Genomic DNA, 19,601 nt, shown 5'->3' with positions numbered 1-19,601 from the left:
GTGTAACCGTGGTGAGCACCTGCAGACTATAGCGTCGCACTTGTATTGTTGTTGTTGTTGTTCAGATGGTTCAAATGGCTCTGAGCACTATGGGACTTACCTTCTGAGGTCATCAGTCCCCTAGAACTTAGAACTACTTAAACCTAACTAACCTAAGGACATCACACACATCCATGCCCGAGGCAGGATTCGATCCTGCGACCGTAGCGGTGCACGGTGCCAGAACGTAGCGCCTAGAACAGCTCGGCCACTCCGGCCGGCTGTTGTTGTTGTTGATAACGGTGATGATGATGATGATAATGGTGATGATGAAAGAGAAGGGACTGACTGAAACCCAGTACCACCCCATAGCTTATACCTCTCGAAGAACACCCAGGCCAACGCCGGGCCCAATGTTCCTACCCGACAGAAACGTAATATCAACAATGTCACATGCCCTCATTCCATAGACGTAATCCAGAACACTGACGAGAAGTCTAGGGACCACAAACTTCATGCCACCACCTCTTCTCTCATTTCCAGGCAAATAAGGATAGTGACAATTTCTTCCACAACCAGAATTCGAGACAGACACCCTCGAGTGTGGTATCAGCACAATCCGTGCATCGGCGGCCTCGGCTACGAAGGAGGGTACGTAGCCAATGAAAAGGTGATTAAAACGAAAAACAAATTTAAAAAACGTATCTGACCCTACTGGACACTCAAGCAAATAATACGATTAATTTCTCCATGATAAATTTTAAGTCATTTATCGTTTTTACCATAACAATTATCCTGCACTAAATTACTTGAATGGAAACCCTCTACAACTCCAAGAACAGCTTTTAATCTTGTCTTGTAACATTATGTATAATTTTCTGATGGAACAATAAATATTCGTTACTAAAAACGTAAAGTGCAGATGGTTTCATATATTTCTTGATGTGGGTTACGGCTTGATGCAAGCATTTGTAACTAACATCATTTCTGCAGCGGCTATTGTCAAATATCTAAAGTGTAACTGTTTAGTGATAGTAATAATTACGACCGTGTATGGCGTATAGTTCCGTGATAGTGTTGTACTGATGACGATAATGAGGAAGAAAGGAGAAGGTGAGCCGGCCGCGGTGGTCTAGCGGTTCTAGGCGCTCAGTCCGGAGCCGCGCGACTGCTACGGTCGCAGGTTCGAATCCTGCTTCGGGCATGTATGTGTGTGATGTCCTTAGGTTAGTTAGGTTTAAGTAGTTCTAAGTTCTAGGGGACTGATGACAATAGATGTTAAGTCGCATAGTGCTCAGAGCCATTTGAAAGGAGAAGGTGAAACTTGTGGCCGGCACCTGTGCAATGTGTAAATGCCTATACCCTACTCCTGTCGAATAGCAACAAGAGAGCCGCAGAGCCCAATGGCCCCATCAGACGGACGCATGACATCGACGCCTTTCCGTGACATCACCCCATTAGACATTGCGGGTAAGTTTAGACTTCATCCCAAGTTGCTGTAGCACAGCCTGGTGACCACGAACTTCAATTCATCATCCCCCCCCTACTGGGGTAATACTGGCGAAGATACTGTCACCACCAGGATTAAGACCCACTACATCGGAGTCGAGTACCGCCACACAAGAGTGTGTCAACGCCCTTGGTTACGGGGACAGGTTTTTGGGCAAATACTCAATATTTCTGCAGGGGCTTCGAACGACTTGTTGCGTCCGTGCGACGTCGAGTTGCTGCGCTACGTCGGGCAAAAGAAGGGCCCACACGATATCAGGATGTATCTCATAACTTTCCTCACCTTAGTGTAAATTAAGTAACGTATATATTTCCATCTGCAAATAGACTACTACGTTCTATATTCATGTTTCTTTATTTGTTAAAGTTACAGTGGAAGCCATCATGATTGCTGAACAACCTGCAGAAATCTTTGTAATACCAATGAGAATACGTTCACGTACTTTCCGTCCCAGATAAGAAACTTACGCTAAAGACGTAAATATTTTGATTTTTATAAGAAACCTGGCCTGGAGTCGCTCCACAACGAAGGTTAAAATATGGGGGGTCCATGAAGTCTCTTTACAATTCTAAAAATTTGTTACTAAAGCAATTGATAAGATTTCTGCATCGAATTCGTACTAGACACTCAGCGTTTTTCAAAGTTTTTAATGACATTGCATCTGTGTCTTTCACGTATACTGTTGGTGTAAGACATGCCGTGATACGAACTCCGAACAAAGTAGTTACTCCTCAAGAGAAGGAACAGTGTGTACCATGGGTCTATGGAATGAATAATTAATCTAATCTAATCTAATCATGGTTTACTCATCTGCGTCTCCATGATTACCCTGCAAGTCACAATTAAATGCCTGGCAGAGATTTCATCGAACCACCTTTAAGCTATTTCTCTACTGCTCCACTCTCGAATAGAGAGCAGGAAAAACGAACACTTAAATCTTTCCGTGCGAGGTCTGATTTCTCTTATTTCATTATGATGATCACTTCTCCCTATGTAGGTGGGTACCAACAAAATATTTTCACATTCTGAGGAGAAAGTTGGTGGTTGGAATTTCATGAGAAGGTCTTGCTGTAGCGAAAAACGACTATTTTTTTTAATGACTGCCACCCCAATTCGTGCATCATATCCGTGGCACTCTCTCCCCTATTCCGCGATAAAGCAAAACGAGTTGCCCTTCTTTGAATTTTTTAAATGCCCTCTGTCCACCCTATCTGGTGAGGATCCCACACCGCACAGCAATACTCTAGAAGAGGGCGGACAAGAGTAGTGTAAGCAGTCCTTTTAGTAAACCTCTTACATTTTCGAAGTGTTCTTACAATAAATCGCAATCTTTGGTTTGCTTTCTCCACAACATTATCTATGTGATCCTTCCAGTTTAAGTTATTTGTAATTGTAATCCCTAAGTATTTTGAGCTTAGAGCCTTTAGATTTGTGTGATTCATCGTGTAACTGAAATTTAGCGAATTCTTTTTAATGCTCATGTGGATGACTTCAAACTTTCCATGAGTTAGAGTCGCTTGGCACTTTTTGCACTATAAGGATATCTTGTCGAAATCATTTTACAAGTCTTTTGATCATCTAATGACATTACATGACGATAAATGACAGCATCATCTGCAAACAATCTAAGGGAACTGCTCAGATTGTCTCCCAAATCATTTATATAGATCAGAAACAACATAAGACCTATCACACTGGGAAACGTCAGGTAATACTTATATTTTACTCAATGATTTTCTGTCAGTTAGTACGAACTGTGACCTCTCTGACAGGAAATCATGAATCCAGTCATACAACTGAGAAGATACTCCACATGTGCGCAATTTAATTAGAAGTCGCTTATGAGGAACGCTGTCAAAAGCCTTCTGGAAATCTAAAAATGTGGGATCAATTTGACGTTTCCTATCGATAGCACGCATTACTTCGTGAAGATAAAGAGCTAGCTGCGTTTCACAAGAATGATATTATCTGAATTCGTGTTGGCTATTTGTCAATATATCGTTTTCTTCGAGGTGACTCATAATGTTCGAGCACAGTATATGTTCCAAAATCCTACTGAAAATCGATGTTTGTGGTATGGGTCTATATTTCAGCGAATTACTCTTACTTCCGCTACGGTCGCAGGTTCGAATCCTACCTCGGGCATGGATGTGTGTGATGTCCTTAGGTTAGTTAGGTTCAAGTAGCTCTAGGGGACTGATGACCTCAGATATTAAGTCCCATAGTGCTCAGAGCCATTTCAACCATTTTGAACTCCTGCTTCCTTTCTTGGGTATTGGTGTGACTTGTTCTGCGAGCAGCGTTTGAAAAGTCCGTACAAAAATAAAACCACTTACGTGTTTGGGGTAAACCTTTTTTATTTTTCGACATAGTCTCCTTTTAGACTTATACACTTCGTCCAACGCTGTTCTAATTTGTTAATCCCTTCCGAATAATAGGAATTGTCCAAGTCTGCAAAATAGCTAAAATCTTTGTCCCGCCAGCCATTTCTTCAAATTGGAGAACAAATAGTAGTCCGAGGGAGCCAAGTCTGGAGAATAGGAGGGGGGGGCGGATGATACGAAACGAGTTGGAATCCTATTTCCATTACTTTTGCGACCACAACTGCTGAGGTGTGTGCTGGTGCATTGTCGTGATGGAAAAGGGAGATCCAATGACGATGCATAATATTCACCTGTAATAGTGTTACCCTTTTCCAGATAGTCGATGAGGATTATCCAAAAATGGTTCAAATGGCTCTGAGCACTATGGGACTTAACAGCTGTGGTCATCAGTCCCCTAGAACTTAGAACTACTTAAATCTAATTAACCTATGGACATCACACACATCCATGCCCGAGGCAGGATTCGAACCTGCGACCGTAGCAGTCGCACGGTTCCGGACTGCGCGCCTAGAACCGCGAGACCACCGCGGCCGGCGAGGATTATCCCTTGCGAATCCCAAAAGACAGTCGCCATAACCTTTCCGGCCGAAGGAATGGTCTTCGCCTTTTTTGGTGCAGATTCTCCCTTGGTAACCCATTGTTTAGATTGTTGTTTGGTCTCAGGAGTATAGTAATGTATCCATGCTTCATCCACAGTGACGAAACGACGCTTAAAGTCCTGCGGATTCTTCCTGAACAGCTGCAAACCATCCTTGCGACACTTCACACGATTCCGGTTTTGGTCAAGCTTCCATTTTTAGTCAAGCATGAGCAATCGCGGAACCCATCGTGCAGATAGCTCTCTCATGTCCAAATGTTTATTCAAAATATTATGTACCCGTTCATTCAAGATGCCCACAGAACTAACAAACTCACGCACCTTAACTCTTCTGTCATCCATCACCACATCATGGATTTTATCAATGATTTCTGGAGTCGTAACCTCCACAGGGCGTCCAGAAAGTTCAGCATCACTTGTGCCCATATGGCCACTCCGAAAATTTTGAAACCACTTATAAACTGTTCTAATCGAAGGTGCAGACTCGCCGTAATGTTTATCAAGCTTCTTTTCAGTCTCCTGAGGCGTTTTGCCTTTCAAAAAATGGTTCAAATGGCTCTGAGCACTATGGGACTTAACAGCTGTGGTCATCAGTCCCCTAGAACTGAGAACTACTTAAACCTAACTAACCTAAGGACATCACACACATCCATGCCCGAGGCAGGATTCGAACCTGCGACCGTAGCAGTCGCACGGTTCCGGACTGCGCGCCTAGTTAGCCTTTCATAAAGTAATGTTTAATCACCACACGAAATTCTTTTTCGTCCATTTTTTTTACAATCACTCGACTTCCTTGATTCACACGAATGCCAAACACAAAGAAATAGACCAATATGGCTGAAACTTGGTGTGCGTTCTTTCCAAAGATGCTACTAACTAAACATGACCTCGACATGCGCCGGTTGTGCCATCTCTCGGACTTTGCACGGACTTTTCAAAAGCCCTTCGTAATATCCAGTCTCTGAGTACGGATCTTCCCGCGTGCGAGCCGTTTTATATGAGTGCTAAGAATGGAACTATTGTATCAGCACACTCTGAAAGGAACCTAAATGGTATATAACCTGGAACACTGAAAAAAAAGTCGGACCAACATACTCAGAAAAACTTCAGATTTGAGTGTGTTAGAAATCCACCGTCAAGTCCATCATTTCTTTGACGGCAGAAGAAATTTGTGGAGACAGCGAGAGTGCTCTATAAAATCGAGAATGGGCGTCCAAGAACACCTCAGGAAGCCTTCGATCCTTCTCGCAGGAAGTATATCCGTAAATCTCCCAGATAGTTAAAGCTACCACGTTCAACATTGCAAGAAGTCATACACCAAAATTTGCTGTTTTACGCTTGTGATGTTGTAGCATATAACTTTTAAATACGGCTTTTCCGGACTGAGAGTCATCATTTTGTATTGCAACTTGTGTGGTAACCTGCCGTTTGTGGAAATTTTTCCGACGTCACAAAAACACGGTGTAAAAAACTATTGAATCAAGGAATCTCGAAGACACGTTATTTTTAAAACAGAGGCTGTTTCAAAAGTGTAAATTCAATTTCACATAACTATATCCTCTACATGAATGAAAGTAGAAACTCAGGGTGGATTTGCGTCGAATCAAAAAGTTTACCTTGATTCCAGTCATATATTACTAGTGCAGGTTGTCGGTACAGTTAGGTCGCTGGCTCGTTCGTCTGGCTTCTTCTACAACTGCGAGAAAAAGCTGAAATTTGCACCGGCTTTTTCACTGTTTCTATTATAAGTTTCTAGGGGCTATAGAGGGGACTTAGTAGACAATATTTTGTTAAGAAACCCATGTCCGGGAATGTACTGTTTGGATATAAAATAATTTTTAAAATCGGATCGCTTGCCACTCTCCTGCTTCACGGTAAGCGCACAAACTGAGAAAAGGGCGCTATCACCAATTCCTGTTGTAATTATGACATCACAGACGATTCTTGTCCGAAACATCGGCTGCGAGAAACTGAAAGATTTGCAATTAGGAGGGTTGACTGTGGTGCTTCACGGACGCGCTACGCTCTCGACTGTGAGGAGGACGTCCTTCATCACGTAGAAGCGAACCAGATGACGAATACGCGAAACATTGCCCATACCATAGGCTCCTCTAGGAAACGTAGGTAGGGCTCATTGTCTCTGCAGTGTGCGTACCGTGAAGATGAATTTTTGTAAGTGATACGATACTCAAACTCCTTTTATATCCAAATGGTGCACCTGAGGACATATATTCACTATCAAGGTTTTATCTACTAAATTCATTCTACAAACCTATAACAGGAATTGTGAAACACACTGTATTTTTCAACGGAACGGATCACCGTACCGGTACCTCCATGTGAGCGCATTTCACAACAGTGGGCTGCCTCAGCAATTGATCGACCGTAAGGAATGTGTGGATCTCGCACTGCACCGATGGCCTCAAAGGACACATGATATAACGGTACGTGATTTTTTTGTGGGGGTTTGAGGGCGGGTGGGAGTGGGTTGTGAAAGACTCTGTTGTGACTCCCATTCCAGCTAGGATGTGTGACCTAGGATGTTGTACAGCAACAGCTGTGAATGCAGTAATTCGAGACATACTTCCACAAGTATGGGATGAGTTTGACTATCGTATGAATGAAACTTCCTGGCAGATTAAAACTGTTTGCCCGGCTAAGACTCGAACTCCGGACCTTTGCCTTTCGCGGGCAAGTGCTCTACCATCTGAGCTACCCAAGCACGACTCACGCCCAGTCCTCACAGCTTCACTTCTGTCAGTATCTCGTCTCCTACCTTCCAAACTTTACAGAAGCTCTCCTGCGAACCTTGCAGAACTAACACTCCTGGAAGAAAGGACATTGTGCTAGTTCTGCAAGGTTCGCAGGAGAGCTTCTGTGAAGTTTGTAAGGTAGGAGACGAGATACTGGCAGAAGTGAAGCTGTGAGGACGGCGCGTGAGTCGTGCTTGGGTAGCTCAGATGGTAGAGCACTTTCCCCCGAAAGGCAAAGGTCCCGAGTTCGAGTCTCAGTCCGGCACACAGTTTTAATCTGCCAGGAAGTTTCATATCAGCGCACACTCCGCTGCAGAGTGAATATCTCATTATCGTAGGGATGTTTGTGGCGCTTTCGGTGGAGGGTATATCAAACATTTGTGGAAAGTTAACGAATACCCTTATCCTAAATAAAACTGTAAAAAGTGCTCGAAGGTAATATGAACATGCATGTAAAATGTATACACTCTTAAAATCATATGGCTTTTTTGAAAATAAGGACTTTTTTCTTTATGTAAGTTAAAACTTACCGAAGGTTTGTATTTTCAGTCATGTGGAAGATGCAGTCTAGCGAAATCGGATGAATATTTTTGAAACACCCGATGTTATGAAGAACAAAAGACATTCGCAGTCAAAAGTCACTTTCAGGACCAATAAATGTTGCTATATTCACCTATAAGCGTACCTGAAGAATATAGTAACATCGAGTAGCAGGTTCGATGACATCCTAATCGAAGACGCTTTACGCTTATCGCCAGTCTTTGTACGTAGAGCTCCTTGTGCGTGACTGCATTGTATGACTGAATCATAACAAGTGTCGTTCTGTTGTCCTTTAATCGTAATGTTTTTGAGAGACTATTTGTTATTCTGTGAGGACAGAGTACAACTCAGTGCTGCTATACGTAGCCGACGATTGTTCAACCGATGAGTAATCATAGTTCACATCTTCTTTTCTCAGCTCACAAGGCTTTACAGAGAGGTGCTAAATTCAGACTAAAATCTGGTAGGAAAATGTGTTGGTTATAAGCTGTAAACTGAACATGCTCTGTTATTTCTGAACAGATCGCCATGACAAAATCAGTATGACAGAGTCATCATTGGTGCGACCACTACCATGTCACTGCGATTTAAAGATAATTGCAGACTAGAACATAATATAACGATTGTTCATCCGCTGAACACAGACCGGCTTTAAGTGGAAAAAAAATTGTCTGTAGACTATGTCCACGATAGTGATTCCTTATGTCAACATGCACTCAAGGAACATTTTGATTAAAGGCAAAATCATCCCTCGGACATTCTTTTCTTAATCTCCCGTTCGCTGAAATGATCAGTTTTGAATACCTTGCATGGTTTATGACTCTTTCGTCATGATTTCTACAATGTTATTGAAATACATAATCACTGTCATGTTTTCACAACTTGCGTGTTTCGACCATGAGTAACCATCACTGGCCTTTACAGAACCTTTTACATCAGTCACCATTCTGTAACATATTCTGTGTGAATAAGCTGTACGTTGTCACAGTCTATTAAATTGTGTAGGGATCCAAAAGCTAACCTGTGATGGTCTAAACATGTCTGATCTGAAAATATGAAAGTGATCGTATTTAGCATTTCAACATTTAAAACATTATGTCAATCTGCGACTTTTTAAAGTTAAAGTGAATAATGAATACAGCCTCATTTGTCCAAAATAACTATGTAAAACTGCTCTCGTGCATTTCTTGTTTACTACTATTTGGCTACCGTAAATATGTTTACCATTTCTACTATGATTAAAGCATCAATTTAACACAAATAACTATAAAAACGAAAGATAAAGATGAAAGGCTTTTATATTAAGTTTGAACAGACGCAAAATCCCCGAGATTGGCGATCTTTTACAGAAGCTCGAAATTTAGCGCGGACTTCAATGCGAGATGCTTATAACTGTTTCCACAACGAAACTTTGTCCCGAAACCTGGCGGAAAATCCAAAGCGATTCTGGTCGTGTGTGAAGTATGTTAGCGGCAAGAAACAATCAACGCCTTCTCTGCACGATAGCAATGGAGATACCATTGAAGACAGTGCTGCCAAAGCAGAGTTACTAAACACAGCCTTCCGAAATGCCTTCACAAAAGGAGACGAATTAAATATACCAGAATTCGAAACGAGAACAGCTGCCAACATGAGTAACGTAGAAGTAGATATCCTCGGAGTAGTGAAGCAACTTCAATCACTTAAAGAAAGCAAGTCTTCTGGTCCAGACTGTATACCAATTAGGCTCCTTTCGGAGTATGCTGATGCATTAGCTCCATACTTAACAATCATATATAACCGTTCGCTCGACGAAAGATCCGTATTTAAAGACTGGAAAGTTGCACAGGTCACACCAACAGTCAAGAAAGGTAGTAGGAGTAATCCACACTCAGAAAATGTAACAGACCTACTAAAGAGACTGCCTACACTACTCCTGTCCGTCCTCTTTTAGAGTACTGTGGCGCGGTGTGGGATCCTTACCAGACAGGACTGACTGAGTACATCGAAAAGGCAGCACGTTTTGTATTAGCGCGAAATATGGGAGAGAGTGTCACAGAAATGATACAGGATTTGGGATGGACATCATTAAAAGAAAGGCGATTTTCGTTGCGACGAAATCTTCTCACGAAATTCCAATCACCAACTTTCTCCTCCGAATGCGAAAATATTTTGTTGACACCGACTTACATAGAGAGGAACTATCACCAAGATAAAATAAGGGAAATTAAAGCTCGTACGGAAAGATATACGTGTTCATTCTTCCCGCGCGCTTTTCGAGATTGGAATAACAGAGAATTGTGAAGGTGGTTCGATGAACCCTCTGCCAGGCACTTAAATGTGATTTGCAGAGTATCCATGTAGATGTAGAACAAAGTTTTAAGATAGATAGAAAATAGAAACTCATTTTAGGTATGTGCCTAGTCTTTAACTGTAATCTGAATGTTGTCGCCCATTTGCCTAGATGTTTCAGATACACTGTGATATACTAAGGTGGATCCACAGAATAATGCGTCAACTATGTACTTATCTTATACTGTGTAGTGTTGTGCACAAGTTATTGTGGATAATTAAGAAATGAAAGGAAAGGAGTGAGTGAAACCTAGTGCCGATCGATAGCCACCCACTCTCGAACAGCGCTAACGTACCTGCCAATGGAACAGATGAACTATCATCAATCGTGTCACAAATCTTCTTCATGAGCTGCTGTAGAGATGATTACGACTTTCACCCAGCACACTGGTACTTAGTATGACGTTGAGTAACTTCACACTACCATCTCAAGCTTCCTTGCCTACAAAATACTGGTGATAATCATTATTTCTACCGCTAGGTTTCCAAATAGAAACCTCAAGGTCGAGTGCTATCGCAATACCGTGCTTCATCGACCTCTACCTTGAGAGTCATTATGGATTAAAATAAGAATAATAATTACCAAAACGAAATAGTTATTTATGAAAGGGATGTATGACAAATAATTCTCAGAATCCGTTGATGGGAGTTTTAAGTGATCACAAGTAGCTACGATTTAATACTGAAAAATAAAGGCAAACGACTGATTACCCCCTTAAATTAAACCTGAGAGGGAAACGTGGGACGTCGTAGTGTAACGGCCCCAGCGAGGCTTCCTCTATCTTTCTCAGTACATAAACGTCAAGTAACATTTCCTGAAATTTTTCTACAGTTCCCTCGATCTAAAATTTAAGTAACACAAATGTTATGTACCATTTTTCGAAATCATAAGGAAGGTGATGCGGCAGGAGAGCAAGTAGTAGTAGAAGATTGTAAAGTGAGGGTAAAGTAACTGAATGCTATGAGGGGCTTAGCACAATAAGAGGCAGATAAGAAGATGGGTCCAAATGACTATAGAGGCCGGCCGGTGTGGCCGAGCGGTTCTAGGCGCTACAGTCTGGAACCGCGCGACCGCTACGGTCGCAGGTTCGAATCCTGCCTCGGGCATGGATGTGTGTGATGTCCTTAGGTTAGTTAGGTTTAAGTAGTTCTAAGTTCTTGGGGACTGATGACCTCAGATGTTGAGTCCCATAGTGCTCAGAGCCATTTGAACCATTTTTTTGACTATAGAGATAGAGGTGGCAGAGGTCGTGGTTCTTTATTGAAGGCTACCAGGCGTAGTTCAAGACAAGGAAATGAGTCACCGCTTCAATGAGCGTCTGTGGTGAAACAGGTCAAAGTGGAAATCCCTAATCTATTGTGAATCAGTGCCTTAATATTAATAAAAGGAGCATTCACTTCTAGTAGAAAATAGTACATCTGGTCAGGAAAGAAAGGAAAGTATGTGAATATGTTGTTGTTGTGGTCTTCAGTCCTGAGACTGGTTTGATGCAACTCTCCATGCTACTCTATCCTGTGCAAGCTTCTTCATCTCCCAGTACCTACTGCAACCTACATATTTCTGAATCTGCTTAGTGTATTCATCTCTTGGTCTCCCCCTACGATTTTTACCCTCCACGCTGCCCTCCAATACTAAATTGGTGATCCCTTGATGCCTCAGAACATGTCCTACCAACCGCTCCCTTCTTCTGGTCAAGTTGTGCCACAAACTTCTCTTCTCCCCAATCCTATTCAATACTTCCTCATTAGTTATGTGGTCTACCAATCTAATCTTCAGCATTCTTCTGTAGCACCACATTTCGAAAGATTCTATTCTCTTCTTGTCCAAACAATTTACCGTCCATGTTTCACTTCCATACATGGCTACACTCCATACAAATACTTTCAGAAATTACTTCCTGACACTTAAATCTATATTCGATGTTAACAAATTTCTCTTCTTCAGAAACGCTTTCCTTGCCATTGCCAGTCTACATTTTATATCTTCTCTACTTCCACCATCATCAGTTATTTTGCTCCCGAAATAGCAAAACTCCTTTACTACTTTAAGTGTCTCATTTCCTAATCTAATACCCTCAACATCACCCGACTTAATTCGACTACATTCCATTATCCTCGTTTTGTTTTTGTTGATGTTCATGTTATATCCTCCCTTCAAGACACCATCCATTCCGTTCAACTGCTCTTCCAAGTCCTTTGCTGTCTCTGACAGAATTACAATGTCATCAGCGAACCTCAAAGTTTTTATTTCTTCTCCATGGATTTTAATAACTACTCCGAATTTTTCTTTTATTTCCTTTACTGCTTGCTCAATATACAGATCGAATAACATGGGGGAGAGGCTACAACCCTGTCTTACCCCCTTCCCAACCACTGCTTCCCTTTCATGTCCCTCGACTCTTATAACTGCCAACTGGTTTCTGAACAAATTGTAAATAGCCTTTCGCTCCCTGTATTTTACCCCTGCCACCTTTACAATTTGAAAGAGAGTATTCCAGTCAACATTGTCAAAAGCTTTCTCTAAGTCTACAAATGCTAGAAACGTAGGTTTGCCTTTCCTTAATCTTTCTTCTAAGATAAGTCGTAAGGTCAGTATTGCCTCACGTGTTCCAATATTTCTACGGAATCCAAACTGATCTTCCCCGAGGTCGGCTTCTACTTGTTTTTCCATTCGTCTGTAAAGAATTCGTGTTAGTATTTTGCAGCTGTGGCTTATTAAACTGATTGTTCGGTAATTTTCACATCTGTCAACACCTGCTTTCTTTGGGATTGGAGTTATTATATTCTTCTTGAAGTCTGAGGGTACTTCGCCTGTTTCATACATCTTGCTCACCAGATGGTAGAGTTTTGTCAGGACTGGCTCTCCCAAGGCCGTCAGTAGTTCCAATGGAATGTTGTCTACTCCGGGGGCCTTGTTTCGACTCAGGTCTTTCAGTGCTCTGTCAAACTCTTCACGCAGTATCGTATCTCCCATTTCATCTTCATCTACATCCTCTTCCATTTCCATAATATTGTCCTCAAGTACATCGCTCTTGTATAGACCCTCTATATACTCCTTCCACCTTTCTGCTTTCCCGTCTTTGCTTAGAACTGGGTTTCCATCTGAGCACTTGATGTTCATGCAAGTGGTTCTCTTATCTCCAAAGGTCTCTTTAATTTTCCTGTAGGCAGTATCTATCTTACCCCTAGTGAGATAAGCCTCTACATCCTTACATTTGTCCTCTAGCCATCCCTGCTTAGCCATTTTGCACTTCCTGTCGATCTCATTTTTGAGACGTTTGTATTCCTTTTTGCCTGCTTCATTTACGGCGTTTTTATATTTTCTCCTTTCATCAATTAAATTCAATATTTCTTCTGTTACCCAAGAATTTCTACTAGCCCTCGTCTTTTTACCTACTTGATCCTCTGCTGCCTTCTCTTATCTCCAAAGGTCTCTTTAATTTTCCTGTAGGCAGTATCTATCTTACCCCTAGTGAGATAAGCCTCTACATCCTTACATTTGTCCTCTAGCCATCCCTGCTTAGCCATTTTGCACCTCAAAGCTACCCATTCTTCTTCTACTGTATTTCTTTCCCCCATTCCTGTCAATTGTTCCCTTATGCTCTCCCTGAAACTCTGTACAACCTCTGGTTCTTTCACTTTATCCAGGTCCCATCTCCTCAAATTCCCACCTTTTTGCAGTTTCTTCAGTTTTAATCTACAGGTCGTAACCAATAGATTGTCGTCAGAGTCCACATCTGCCCCCGGAAATGTCTTACAATTTAAAACCTGGTTCCTAAATCTCTGTCTTACCATTATATAATCTATCTGATACCTTTTAGTATCTCCAGGGTTCTTCCATTTATACAACCTTCTTTCATGATTCATAAACCAAGTGTTAGCTATGATTAAGTTGTGCTCTGTGCAAAATTCTACCAGGCGGCTTCCTCTTTCATTTCTTAGCCCCAATCCATATTCACCAACTACGTTTCCTTCTCTCCCTTTTCCTACACTCGAATTCCAGTCACACATGACTATTAAATTTTCGTCTCCCTTCACTATCTGAATAATTTCTTTTATTTCATCATACATTTCTTCAATTTCTTCGTCATCTGCAGAGCTAGTTGGCATATAAACTTGTACTACTGTAGTAGGTGTGGGCTTCGTATCTATCTTGGTCACAATAATGCGTTCACTATGCTGTTTGTAGTAGCTTACCCGCATTCCTATTTTCCTATTCATTATTAAACCTACTCCTGCATTACCCCTATTTGATTTTGTGTTTATAACCCTGTAGTCACCTGACCAGAAGTCTTGTTCCTCCTGCCACCGAACTTCACTAATTCCCACTATATCTAACTTTAACCTATCCATTTCCCTTTTTAAATTTTCTAACCTACCTGCCCGATTAAGGGATCTGACATTCCACGCTCCGATCCGTAGAACGCCAGTTTTCTTTCTCCTGATAACGACATTCTCTTGAGTAGTTCTCGCCCGGAGATCCGAATGGGGGACTATTTTACCTCTGGAATATCTTACCCAAGAGGACGCCATCATCATTTAATCATACAGTAAAGCTGCATGCCCTCGGGAAAAATTACGGCCGTAGTTTCCCCTTGCTTTCAGCCGTTCGCAGTACCAGCACAGCAAGGCCGTATTGGTTATTGTTGCAAGGCCAGATCAGTCAATCATCCAGACTGTTGCCCTTGCAACTACTGGAAAGGCTGCTGCCCCTCTTCAGGAACCACACGTTTGTCTGGCCTCTCAACAGATACCCCTCCGTTGTGGTTGTACCTACGGTACGGCTATCTGTATCGCTGAGGCACGCAAGCCTCCCCACCAACGGCAAGGTCCATGGTTCATGGGGGGGGGGGGGGGGGGGGGGGTTATCTGAATATAGGTATAGCAAAATGGAAGGAATGAAGGCCATGAAGGAATGTAACATGGAGTTAGCCCACATGTGCGAAGCGCTAATGGAATACAAGAAGATATTTTCAGACAAGTCAGAGTGTTGCAGTTTCAGTGCAAATTAGAGATAAAACCTCATGAACCATTTTCAGTCAAGGCGTGCCCAATACCAAATACAAGCAGAGATGCAACAGCAAACGAACTTGACGGAAGGGGTGTTATAAAAAGAAGCATTAGCCAATACGACAATCATTTGACTGTCGTAAAGAAGAAAGATGGAGGAATTACAGTAGTCATATACGACAGAACCTAGATTTCTATAATAAAAGGGCCAATAGATTGGCATGACAATATAGGTGTAATTATACAACGATTCGATAATATTAAATATGTGAACATCCTTGATTTAACTGCCGGCTCCTCACAAGTTCCACCGGCTACGGAATATAGAAAACAAACATGGCGATTGTGTTGATATATATGACAGAGCTTCAGGTACTATGGTCGCCCCTATTAATCACTGTTATTATGCTGCGCATGATTACATGTTGGTTTGGAGATTATTTACCGTTTGTAAACTGTCAATAAGATACCGTCGAAAACTCAGAAAAATAGTGTATAAACATGCATAACTCAAATTTAAAAATTGAGACAGTAGCAGCGAAAGTGAAATTTCGTGAAATATTTCTTGACAAAGAAGCGTTGTGGGTGATAGAAAAAGACACGTCGGATCCATTCTGCATCAGCGTGAGTTAACGAAAGGTCACTGTTTTAAGAAAATTGGATTTTTTTATTCATTTGGGGGATCCGTAGATCCACAGAACTATTTAATCTAGAAACCGGACAATGAATATTTTTAGATCTGATGTTCTTCTACACGCTTCTGTCCACTGAAATTTTTCAGATAATATGACTTCTCAACTACTGAATCATTTTTCTTATATGTTCTATTTCAAGTAACTCTGTAATAGAAACTCATCCATAACATTATTGAGGTCAACTAAGAGATTTCGTTTAACTTATTTTCTAAATAAAATACCGTCATTTTATTAAACAATCTGACAATGTCAATAAGTGTTACTCTTATCAGAACATTTCCTAACAATTACTTAAAAGACTGAAGGTGCGCACCTTTCTGTCAGATTGAAGTTAGCACCCGTATTCCAAGTTTAATACCTTCCATTTTTCTAATATCCGTCTTAGCCTCATGACTACCTACTTTGGAGAAACTTTTAGTGAAATAAGTCATTCTGCACCGGAGTGGGAATTCTGAGCTCACACATAGATGGCGCGTATGTTTGTGTGTACAGTAGTTTCACCTGCATGTGATGAAGCCGCTGAGATTAAAATCCTGGAGTGGATTCACCCCATAAATATGGAAAATTAAGTAAACCTACATTCAGATGAGGCTGTACGTCGTTATACTGCCTTCTCAAGAGCCGAATATGAATACACTCTACACGTTCCTCCACACGTCCAGAAAATTCGACTAACTAATACGCGGCTCTAGGCCTTCCAATTGCGGAAATGTCTATGCGTTATTTCCAACATAAATATATACTTCCATTAAAGAAAAAGTATTCCTCTAGTATGAAGTAACTACCAGCTCAAAGAACTGATATTTAGGTATAAATTTTTTTATTTATTGCATTCAGTATATGTTTTGCCTTTGTGACTGGTCTTCATCAACGACTTAATTGGATAATGTGTTATGTTGTGAAAGAGCAAATGTACAAGGGATTAATAGTTTCTTTCCTACTATCTTATAGACGTCATTTTTCTATATATCACTATAATTTGATTCTTCTGTTCCTTCCATCTCCTCTACCTTTCTGTGGAATATTTACGTCTTTGTTTTGATTCTATATCAAATACACTACGTACTTTTCTAACATATTTTTCAGTTCCCCGTTGAAGTGGAGAAATGTTGAGCAGGTAATGACTCCCTGGTTACGAATTAATATGCGACGACGGACACGAAGTATGAAGGGAAGGTGGAAATAATTGATTAACTAAAGACTAGTGTAATTTAGGTACTCCACCAACTCTGCTTTTTAATATATCTTCATGTTTTTAGTACTATCCCATAAGACTGATAATAATCTCGTAAGTATAAACTAGCGCTGTCCATAAAATAGTCAGAGGAGCGTAAATATTAATCCGTTAACGAAGACCATAAACTGTCCATTAATTCCGCTGTCATATATTTCGAGTAAACATAAAACATGACAGTGATACGATTAGCCTCATTAAAGGTGTACCTGTTAACTTTTAACGATATATGGCTAGAATTCTCATATTCTGAGGGCTTAAGGCATGACTGATGTGATATCACATTAGATATTGCTTGTCAATTGTTTCGCACATGCAGTGCAAACTCGATTCGCCTGACTGTTGCAGGGGTTGTTTCTGCCTTTTTTCAGTTCATTTATAGCACACAAGACTATGCTGTATTATCTTCGAAACTACGGACAGTTACACATTTACATAATAAACAAAACCGTTTTACCTCAGTTGTGCAGTCCCAAAGGTATTTCAGCAAAACGGTGCACGACTGTGACCGCTTCTGTCCGAACCACCAGCAAGACGGTACTCGTATTGTTCAGGAATCACTAACAACACTGCTACAGTCTCCCTCGATACCGTCACTCGAGATCACATGAGAGCAAGTTCAGCATTCTCGAACGGCGTTCACAGACTGTTTCTCACGTAGGCGCATATTTTCCAGATGCTGCGCGCAGAGAAGAGGCGACTCGCACCCGGGGCATTTTCGGCGTCTCTGAGGACTGCAGGAGCAGACAGCGCGTTGGAGGTCCGCGGGGCGCCGTCCATGGCGCACAACTGACCTTTTAGGTTTTCCCAGCGCCAGTCACATGTTTCCGTCTCGGAGCCGCGGCCGCCACTGACTTGGCAAGCCATTGCCTAATAGAATCACGCGCTAATCGGATCACCGCTGGTGTTTGTAATCTCTTTACGTCGCCCAGTTAGCCTGCATTTTTCTATAAAAACATGGCTAAATTACAGACTGACTGGCCTACGACGCGTACTTCGGGAAACACTGTATTCTCCCAGTCTCTCTGTGCGATTCTGACGGTAATAAGCAGAATTAAAACGGTATTTACAATGTATGGTATTAATAAGTTCAGGTAACTACGCAGGGCAACGAAACCGCAAACACAGTTCTGATTCATTAACAACAAGGCATATTGTTACCATCCTTTCCATCTTGAACGCAGTTAGTGCTCGTGTACGATGGACGTTGTGGGAATTAAAAGTCTCCTCAGTACGAATCAACAAGAATTCCGTAAACAGCGATCTTGTGAAATCCAGCTTGCTTCGTTCGTCTACAGACCCTGAAGACAGTAGATACCGAGACCCAAATTGATGTCATGTTCCTTGACTTCTCGTAGGCATACGATAAAGTTCCTGACTGCCACCTAATGTTTAAAATTACACTACTGGCGATTAAAATTGCTACATCAACAAGAAATGCAGGTGATAAACGGGTATTCATTGGACAAATATATTTACTACAACTGACATGTGATTACTTTTTCACGCAATTTGGGTGCATAGATCCTGAGAAATCAGTACCCAGAACAACCAGCTCTGGCCATAATAACCAGCTCCGGCCATAATAACGGCCTTTATACGCCTGGGCATTGAGTCAAACAGAGCTTGGATGGCGTGTTCAGGTACAGCTGCTCATGCATCAACAGGATACTACAGTTCATCAAGAGTGGTGACTGGCGTATCGTGACGAGCCAGTTGCTCGGCCACCATTGACCAGATGTTTTCAATTGGTGACAGATCTGGAGAATGTGCTGGCCAGGGCAGCAGACGAACAGTTTCTGTATCCAGAAAGGCCCGTACAGGACCTGCAACATGCGGTCGTGCATTATCGTGCTGAAATGTAGGGTTTAGCAGGGATCGAAAGAAGGGTAGAGTCACGGGTCGTAACACATATGAAATGTAACGTACACTGTCCAAAGTGTCGTCAGTGCGAACAAGAGGTGACCGAGACGTGTTACCAATGGCACCCCATACCATCACGCTGGGTGATAAACCAGAATGGCGACGATGAATACACACTTCCAATGTGCGTTCACCGCGATATCGCCAAACACGGATGCGACCACCATGATGCTGCAAGCAGAACCTTGAGTCATCCGAAAAAATAACGTTTGGCCATTCGTGCACCCAGGTTCGTCGTTGAGTACACCATCGCAGGCGCTCCTGTCTGTGATGCAGCGTCAAGGATAACCGCAGCCATGGTCTCCGAGCTGGAGGGGCGGGGGGAGGGGGAGGGGGAGATTAGTGTTTAACGTCCCGTCGACAACGAGGTCATTAGAGACGGAGCGCAAGCTCGGGTGAGGGAAGGATGGGGAAGGAAATCGGCCGTGCCCTTTCAAAGGAACCATCCCGGCATTTGCCTGAAGCGATTTAGGGAAATCACGGAAAACCTAAATCAGGATGGCCGGAGACGGGATTGAACCGTCGTCCTCCCGAATGCGAGTCCAGTGTGCTAACCACTAACCACTGCGCCACCTCGCTCGGTGTCTCCGAGCTGATAGTCCATGCTGCTGCAAACGTCGTCGAACTGTTCGTTCAGATGGTTG

General features: G+C 42.1%; 1 protein-coding gene across 1 annotated transcript in view; it reads right to left on the bottom strand.

Annotated features, from left to right (window-relative positions):
• Positions 1-17,809, bottom strand: part of LOC126183627 (glycine receptor subunit alpha-2) — a 515,719-nt gene extending 497,910 nt beyond the window's left edge. The window contains exon 1 of the mRNA XM_049925747.1: positions 17,492-17,809. The gene's annotated coding sequence lies outside the window, so the exon portion shown is untranslated. The remainder of the gene's footprint in view (positions 1-17,491) is intronic.
• Between the last annotated feature and the right edge of the window lie 1,792 nt (positions 17,810-19,601).

Source organism: Schistocerca cancellata, chromosome 4 (genome assembly GCF_023864275.1).
Source record: "Schistocerca cancellata isolate TAMUIC-IGC-003103 chromosome 4, iqSchCanc2.1, whole genome shotgun sequence".
Classification (NCBI taxonomy): Eukaryota; Metazoa; Arthropoda; class Insecta; order Orthoptera; family Acrididae; genus Schistocerca; species Schistocerca cancellata.
Note: the sequence above shows the minus strand (reverse complement) of the source record. Positions and strands in the feature narration are given on the sequence as shown.